Here is a 9,921-nt window from a genome sequence, read left to right as displayed (position 1 = left end):
CTATTACGAGGGGAATTTCATCTCCTTTACTCAAAAAAGCTTTGGTGACATTCCGAAAAAATGCATAATGCAGCAATTTAAAATAGCTAAAATATTTGGTAGAAGTTTCCTGGACTTCAACCCTGCCTGAGGAAAAAAGTATGCTGGAAGGGAAGTGCAGAAGAAAAAAGGAGAGAAATAGAATTAACTTTCCCTCCCCTCCACCTTTTGCTCTCTTCTCCCACCTCTCCCTGACTGATTCAAAATCAACATGTGGATGGAGGGGGAGGATGCTGCTGCTGAAGAGCGCTCTCTGCCAGGCTTCTCTCTTGTGGAGAGGTCTTATTTTCATGAGCATAAACAAGAGACCTCTCCCTGATCATGCTTCCAGGACTGGATTATTAATGGCTGTATTTCCATCCCTTTAATTACTTCCTCCTCTGGTGATGTCTTTTTTAGTCTTACAGCAGCTAAGGCATACCCAGTACATACTAAGTAATGAAAATGCACAATCAAGGCACACATGCCTTGCAACTGCTGTTTATACCCAAGGATTTAAAACTGGTAACGAGGGAGGTTAATGTTATTCTTAGGAGATAACACCCGTTGCTATGGTGAAGATCTGTCACTCACTCTTGGGAAGATGGCACCTGAGCTAGGAATGTTTGATGGCATTTTTGCTTTTGAGATGAGCAGTAGTAATTACTCCAAAGCAGATACTAACCCCTCTGATTCTGAACAGACATCTCATGTAGGCACTCTGTATTTGAACAGGCTCCTGTCTGCCTTCTTGGTGTGCTGGCATTGATTGGGTTTTTCAACATCTAAAGAAACAATGGAAAACAGAAAGAGCTGGTGTCAGAAGTGAAAATAGTCTCACACAAAAATACCAAAACTACCAAGAGCCTTAATTTTTTTTCTTGTTTAATGGGTGTTACAGTTTGCATCACATTATGAGGATCCTTCAGCTTTTAAAAATATATAAAATTTCATTAGGCCTGATCTGCTGATCACAACTTCATGATCTGCACTTCCTACTAAAATTTATTCAGGCAATAATCCACAAGAAATTGGTTGTTTTCAGCAGTTTATGACTTGTTATTTAACATTTAACAGAATGGCAATTTATTTTGGTAACAACCAATACTGAGAGGTTTATTGCCATTGTAAACCACAATCAACTGTTTGTATCATTACCAGTTTTTCAAGATATAAAAATGGCCAGCTGCCTTGGAAAATTGTTTAGCAGCTATAAAAATTTGCACCAAAGATTATGGATGAGGTTATTTCACCTTAAAGGTCAAAAGTCTTTAGAGAAACCACTTACTTCAGTGGATGTTTTCAGCAGGCTGGTAAAACCCAACCCCAGAAGGACAGTACTGAAGCAATTCCTAGTAATTTTTTTCAATAATGAATATAAAAAAGGAACCTGTAGGAGATAGAGAATATGGAAGATTGCACCTTCTTTATCACAGCATCAGGCCAGGAACTAAATCTTGTTGTCTTTATAGACATTGCAACTGTTTTGCTGAATTGTACTGTACTCATCAAATAGCTTAATCATCAAGGCTTCCCACTGATCTCTTATTATCATGCAACTGGACAGAGATTTCATAACTGACATGTTTAGAAAGATTCAAAATACTTCCATTTTGATGGAAATAAGTTACAAATAACAGCGTAAGTTTAACAGCGGTGCTATCCGTTCTTCATCTTAAACCATTTTAGTGGGCCAAATCTCAGTGAGTAGTTAACAGTGAATAATCCAAGTTTACAAATTACTTTCTATTAGTGCTCTCAAAGATATACTTACAAACAGTCTGCAATTTCCTTTTTTTTCCTACTTTTTTGCTGCAATTTTAAGTGTTATTGTCCTGATATATCTTTTTACATAGCAGTTACTGCAGAATACTTGAGCTGACCTCTTCTATTTCCACTGTGTCAGAGATTATGCACATTTGCACAGTTAATGCAAATGTTCACATGGGAATAAAACTAATTCTTTCCTCTTAATACTTGTGCCTAGCTCAAAAGTTCATTCTTCTAATCTATTTGTGCTACTAAAACTTTCACTAAGCAAAGTCACTCACAGAGAAGAAAAATGGATTAAAACCATCCATTTAAGCCTTTGAGCAGGTAATAGAAGGTTTGGGTTGGGTTTTTTAATTTATGTTCAGTAGTATTCAAATTTTTTATGTTGATTGGAATTTTTGGTAGAAATCTTTAATTCATTTTTCCTCCAGTTTTCAAACATCATGAAGCAAATTAATCCCTACTATAACTCCAGGGAATTTGAGGGTATTATGGCAGAGATTACTTTGGCACTGCATTTCTTGCTTAAAATGCTTACCTGCTCACATACACTTTTTAAACATGAAGAATGATTGCTGCTGAATTTCATTATTCAAATGATGTGAAATGTAGGAAATGCCATGGCTTCAGTTCTCCGATAACGTTTTGAGTTCCATTTCCTGTACCTTGGAGCAGGTTATTAGGATTGCCAGATAAATGCAGTGGTTGCTACTCCACTTTGCTAGAAACAGAAGTGTTCTGAACCTCCACAAAGGTGTCCAACAGGCTGCTAAAGAAAAGAAAACTAAAGAGACACCCTCCTTGGAAGCAGAGACCACCATGTCAATCAGCTTAGAAGCAGGAAGATAATTTCTCTTTAAAAGAAAAATCAAAATTACAACAAACACTTATTTTTCACTCATTGAAAAGCCTAGAAATAATAAATGACATGAAAGAAACTGAAGCAAAGTCCTCAGGAAAAAATTCCACAAACTCATATCTCCTGCCTTGTTATATTCAACCTTTCATGCTGTTAAAAATTCTCTTCAGCCCTGGGCATTGGTAGCAAAACTGCAGTAATGAGGATCAGGCAATATTGCCTGCCAGTCAGTGGAATTAGCAATTTGCTGGTTGCAGAAAACCTAAAAATAAAAGGGGAGTACTTCATAAAGCAACAAAAGTGAGGCAGCCTCATTTCTACCAGTCTGCCTCAGTATAGCTATAGGCTACCAGGTATCGGATATGAAGAGCATTTATACCTGTTCAATACTTTTCCACAAGGGCAAGCAGGGATACAAAAGCTGGCACAAAGGTCAGTGGGAAAAACTCTGTATTCTTCAGTTTACCTTTGCTGACTGAAATAACTTGCTATCAAAATCATTAGCAACCTCTGCTGGATGGACACAGCAGAGGAAAATTCGAATCAGAAGGTGGCTTTTCCAGGCATGAATGACTTATTCAATTGAAACAGTGCCTTTGTCTTTCATGAAATCACTTTCCCCTCCACCTTTTTCTGAAACACTGAGTCATTAAAAAATTTGAAAGCATTTATTTTCATTCTTTTTGCTACATTTTGGGAAATGGTATCATGTCCCCCAACCCCTCAACTCCAGCTCTTTGGTAAGGTGTAAGCCATCACTTACTAAGACTTTTCTTTGGTCTGGAATCCCACAACATAGCCATCGGTATAATTAATAGCTTTAGAGTTGTCATGTTTTCAATTTTTCAAACTGAGCAGTAAAAGACTACACTTTCATATTTATTAAAGGCTATTGGTAACACAAGCTTGTAGAAGTAGACTGACTCTCTGGGTTGTAATGTCATTTTCTTATAATTCAGCATCCTCATCCAGGGACATCCCAAACCAGGAGCTCACTAGGTACCAAGGACATCTCAGCACTCTGCTTTTTCTTGTCATCCATGGACAGGCTTTGAAAGAGGACTTTTCACAATGTAGAACCAACTTATGATTGCTTCCCACCTGCACTCTCAATCCAACAAAACCTAGGTCTTTTTTCAACTAAGCTTCAAGCCAACCTGAGTAAAGAGATCAACTTTCCCATGCACTGGCTTCTCAGCAGCTAATGCTGAAGCAGCACAAGCTGATTTATATTCTGTAGGGTCACCTCAAGTGTTAAGCTAAAGTGTCAGACAGGTACCCATAGGGCAAATCTCTACAGCTCTTGGAGCACTGTTTCTTAGGAGGAGAGTTCCCGCCATCATTAGAATTCATTTTGTATTATAGATTTCTTCCTTCCTCACAGAATTGGAAGGACTAATTAGAAATAGTCATCACTGCTAAAATTCAAAGCATTATTAGAACGGCAGTCCACTGGAAAAAAAAAAAAAAAAAAGTTCTGTTGTAGGAGATCCTGGTAATTCAGGTGTTGTTAGATTCCAATGGGGTTGCTTTTAAACCTTTTCTCAGCTTCAGGCCCAGCAACCTGGCTTTCATGGCAAGCCAGTGAGACTGGAGTACAACTGATGCCTTCTGTAGCGGGGAGGGGGAGGAGGAGGAAGATGTTTAAATTAGCAGAAAAGGCTCAGGCAAGCTTCTGTGTTTCAGAACCTAAGCCCTCACCTGCTGCTGCAAAACATCTGCAGAAGTTTTTAATTTGCTTTGGTTATATGGATTCTGTAAGGTGCTATCTCTAGTTCTGTCACAGAATTTTATCTTATTTATAGGCATAAATAAATCCATTCCTCTGGTGAGGAGAGGAGAAAAGGGGAGAAGATTTGGACTCACTGATCCTTGTGGGACCCTCCCAAGTCAGGATAATCTATAGTTCCCTTTTGTGATTCTGTAGAGCAGCCAAACCTGAAGCAATCGAGGATGCTTGTGTGTGCCTGGCCTTAAGCAGGCCTAAAAATGCCACTGCCAAAGGCAGACTCTCTCCAGCAACTTTGTGTGCACCTATGCATTCACATCAGGGCAAGCTAGAGCCTGTGCAATACAGCTGATGTCATTTCAATTGATTGAAATTACAGCCCCATCACAAGCACTACTGCAAGAAGGAACCATGTGCAAGCCACAGGGGCCTTCCATGATGACATGTGCCGCGTTCCCTCCGGAAAGGCGGTCGATCCCGGCTCAGCTCTAGCTCCGGAGGGAGCGAGCAGGTTCCCCGAGCCCTCCGCTGGGCTACTCCAAGGGGAGTCTTTGGAGAGCTCGGGATGGATCTTTGGCGCCGAGGGCGATGGAAAGCGAGACCCACACGGGGAAAGAGATGACTCTGGAAGCGTCCTTCTTTGGGGGCAGAACGATCCTTTTATTTCCCTTAGGGCGAGGGAGAAACGAACTAGGATCCAACCTAACGCGCATGTGCCAACCAAAGAAGGCAGAGAGAAACTGCTTGACACAGGATTATATAGGGCGGGGGGCGGAGAGAATTGGGACCAATAGGGGAAAGGTGTGGGTGGCTCCCTGGGGAGGGGTCTGAGGTAAGGGACCAATAGAACAATGGAACGGGAGGGGCCCTGGGCCTTCACCCAATCACTCGACGCCCTGGATGGAAGTTTCTGGATCTCGGGGCGGGGCGCCGGGTGATTGGCAGGGCTCCTGGGTGGAGACGAGGGAGCGATTTGGTGGGGTGACTGGGAGTGGTCTGGTGACGGACAAGGGGAAAGGCGGGAAGGGTTGGGGCCGTACCAATAGGGAAAAGGGAGAGGGGGGTACATAGAACATACTAACTATAAAATTGAACAAAAACAGGAAAACTGACCCGTACAACCGTAACGCCAGTAAGACATAAAATAACGCACCACCACAACATGCTTTTAAGTTGGTATAAGCAGGTCACACTGCTGCTACTTATACCCACAAACAATCCAGTAGAGAATCTCAGTCATTTTAGGAAGATGTGTGTCATTTTCATTCTGTCTTCAGACTTTGATAGAGCCAAAATAGTCTAGCTTCACACCTTTTAAACCATATCCTTTTGGGGTGGGAGGATATGTGCTGCTGAGGGGAAGAAGAAAACTCTTTCATATATATGCATTTAATTCTCAGCAGCTGATAGTCTATTCAGCTTGCTAACCAGCTTCACATATGTAACTTCAGTGCTTAGCACTGAAGACAGACTCACAAGTTTGAGGAAGGGGGCAAGAAACCTCAACCCTAAATCACATTTAGAGATTCCAGGCAGATTCCAGGATCAAAATGGAAACAGGAGGAAAGTTTCCAGAAGTTTAGGAGAGAAAAAAAAATTCCTCTGCGTGTTGCTGAAAAAGGTTTGTAATATCTTCACTGCAGTGTAATCCTTCCTTCCATCCCCCCAAACAGTTTTCAGCTATCTTCTCTGTTCATGATTGCCTTTATATTGTCATTGACATTATGTTGCATTAAGTCAGTCTCTAATATTAGATGCAATTATGATACGTGACATTGAAATAGCACTTAAAGTAAGATTCCTCTTGAAGGAGTCACCTTAGATCTATGTCTTTGTAAGGCTGTTTATTGCTTTTGTGATTGTGCTATCAAGTATTCTTTGTATACAAGTACCAAGGTGCTAACAGCAAGATCCCAAACAGATAAAAGGAGCCAAACATTTGAGTAACTTGAATTATGATGTCTGCAGTCAGACTTGTATTCTAGAAACACCTCCCCAGCTGTTTCTTCACCTCAGTTTTGGGAAGTACCGCAGTTATACTTTTTTCTTGATTTAATCTCTGGTTCCTCAGGACTATGTTGTGCCTCTGCACAGTGCTAGAATTAAGTCTATTAGTGCTAATAGTTCCTATGCCCAGATATCAAGAAACTAGGAAATGAAATTACCCATGGATGCTGTTGGAGCCAAAGTGACTCTTGATTCCCCCACTGGACATACTGGCACGTTGCCCGGTCTAGTGAAAACTAAGAGGTTAAAATATTTTGTGGATTTACCTCAGTATTCTCGAATGTTTTACCCCAGACTTAGAAATCTGGATCACAACCTGATCTTTTTATGTCAAACCCCATATTCCAAAAGTTTCTATGTCACACTGTACCACGGGTCACACTGACTTGTGCTTCCTGTCTTGTAAGAATGCCTGTAACAGCAGCTCATCAGTGGCAACACGTATGTGTAACCCACTGGCAATTAATTCCACTAGGAGTAAGATCCAGCTACTACACGGTTAAATCATGACAGCAATAGAGTTAGCAGCAAAAAACAAATTTAGAAGGAGAAGAAAAGTCAACAAAAATAAGATGTGACAAGTGCTTATTTACGTAGGCATTTTTCAGGAGCTGAGCTGCACTTCAATACATAAATGCATTGTACCTTTAGTAAAACCTTCCTCCTGAATAGCTAATAAGTTATATTTAAGTGCTTTCACCAATGAACTGACTTACTTTAGTTACTGTGAAATCATTTTTATTATTCTTCTGCCCAAAAAAGTTGGAGGTAGCTAAAATCATTTTGGTGCACCTCCTGCAAGACCATGAATTATTGAAGACAGGAGCTAGAGTGGTTGCACGAAGAAAAAGACAAATAGTGAAGGCACTTTCACAGTTACTGAGAAGATGGCTTGAAGGGAAGGCAGGAGCCCTGGAAATATCTGCCGGATTGTATCTTAATGATGGCAACAGTGGAAAAGACTGAAGCCAACTCACCCAAATATTTAATTGTATAATAACAATGTAGGGAGATGCCAACTGAGAACATAAGGAAGTTGCAGATGTTGCTTTGTGCACAGCTCCTGGGTCCCAGCTTGCTCTGCCAGGTATTTAAGGCCTCTGCTGAAAGTGTACCTGTGTGCTGTTGAGTGATGGGGACTGGTCGTTAAATAGCACATCAAGATCATAAGAAACATAACAAATCGGTGCTTGCAAAGGACTTTTTTATGCCAAATGGGAATCACACTGCTTCTCCCCCAGCTGCAAGTAAAATAAACATAACTGGGACTCTGGCAGTCCTCTACTTAATTCAAGAAACCTGACCTGCAGTCAGTAACTCAGCACTCAGATCTTTAAGCCTCTCTTAGGTGATCAATTTGCCCCCTGCAGTGGTTCTTTCCACAGGAATTCCCATTGACACCAGTGCAGGAAACACGAAACAATTACGGGCTGGCCCACTGTTGAACATGGCAACCAGGTGCGGATGATTTTGGGTGTTTCTGGCTGTTCACGCCACTGGCAGATTTACGAGGCAGAACACTTCTGTTCTTGGCCCAGTGGAAACTAGAAGGCTTCCCGCCACCCAGTACTAAGAACAAAGGACTGACTGGACCAGCAGCACCAAGACTGGACTCAGAGTCTCTTGAAGTATTGGCTCCAGGACACCAACACAGAGGGTATTAAAATACTTATATTTTGTATTGTGCAGCTCTCAATACTAGTTTAAATATGACTCTAAGCCCAGCTGTACTTCAGACTTTATAAAAAGCAAGCAAACAAAAGCCATGCATAGAACTACTGCAGGATAATTCCCTGAATGTGGTTCCTTGGTTATTACAGCCCTGCCATCTGTCATCCCCACTGGATCTTGTTGCATAGGATAATTCAGGCTGGGCAGGAACTTCAGGAGGTCCTTGGTCTTACCTGCTGCTCAGAGCAAGGCTGCATGCAGGGTCAGAACAGTGGATCTTGAAAAACTCCCAAGGAAGGAGAATGCACAACCTCTCTGGCCAACCTGTGGCACTGCTGGATTGTGGAGTGAAACAGTATTATTTACGTCCCTTTTCAACTTGTGCCCCTTTTTTCCTCACCACCATGCATGACTGCGGAGAGCCTGGACCCATGAACAGGAAATGACCCAGGACAAAACAGCCTTTCCACAGAGTAAGCCCCTTAACCACTTCCATCTGCTCCCAGTCATGCCAACAACTTCTAATCTATTGAGTTCTTCACTAGAATTTTGTTTACGTTTTCATTGTATTACAGAATCACAAAATGGTTTAGGTTGAAAGGGACGATGCTCTAGTCCAACCCCCCTGCCATGGTGTAGGTCTGGTTCCAGTAGACCAGGTTACTCAGGCCGCAATCTAGCCTGGCCTTGAACAATTCCAGGGATGGGGAATCCACAACTACTCTCAACAACCTGTACCAGTGCCTCACTACCCTCACAGTGAAGAAGTTCTTCCTAATGTTGTATTACTCAAATTGTATTCACTGGAATGTTTAGGACCTCTGCTATTTGCACCACAAACTGTTCACTCATCTGCCAGATGTAAGGAACACCCAAGCTGCCCAGAACAAATACAACAGTCAGGAGAAATCACTGTATTCAGAACCATGCTTTATGTAATATTTACATCATACAGTAATTTTAGAGAACTTTGCCACTATTTAAAACTGCAGCTTATTAGATGCAATATTTGCTGTATTAAAAAAAAATCCAGCTAATGAACCTCAACTTGTATAAGTTAGCATATAAATAAGGAAATTGCAATAGCACAGTAGAGTTGTCTTAATGTCACAAGAAGCTGTAGAGCAATTACTCTGTTACACAACTACCTCTTGAAAAATCTTAAGAATGGTAATCGGATGATGTTACCATTGTCAAAATTATATTTCTCAGATTCTAAGTATAGTTTTGCAATTTCCTAATATTAAAGAAGTAGGTTTATTGCTAACTAGGCTGACAATTCAAGTAGTCACGAGTATCCATGCTTCACTGACCACTGACAATCACTAAGACATCAAATGATGATTTAGAATTCCCTCCTTCCTACTCAATGCCCCCAGAGTAAAATACAAAAGCATATTTTATATGTAGCTTAAATTTTCATCATTTGCAAACAGAAAATTTTATTTGAGCAACATCCCAAAAAGTTGTCATTGTTTATTTTTGCCTCATTTTAAAAAGTTGGGTACAAGGATCTTAGGCAAACACATTATGATGACAGAAGAACGCTATTTCTTTGGAAGACTCATAACTACATTGTATGTATGTATGTATACCAATGCAACAATGAGAATAAACTCAATAAAATGCAAAAATTGGAGACATTTGGGTGGTGTGTATTGGTTGATTTTTTAAAAAATTTGATTCCTATTTATGCACTTAATTAAGACCTCTAATTTACTTTGGCATTATTTTTGACATCTTAATCTGATTTGGAAAGTTTAGTAAACAAAAAAAAAATCCAGAAAAGTATTCTTTTTTAAAAGCATGCCCCAGTACAGATGCAAAACTCCACACAGAATCCAGAAAAGCTCTGTGCATGTGT

The sequence above is a fragment of the Taeniopygia guttata genome, chromosome 1 (assembly GCF_048771995.1).
Source record: "Taeniopygia guttata chromosome 1, bTaeGut7.mat, whole genome shotgun sequence".
Taxonomy (NCBI): domain Eukaryota; kingdom Metazoa; phylum Chordata; class Aves; order Passeriformes; family Estrildidae; genus Taeniopygia; species Taeniopygia guttata.
Note: the sequence above shows the minus strand (reverse complement) of the source record.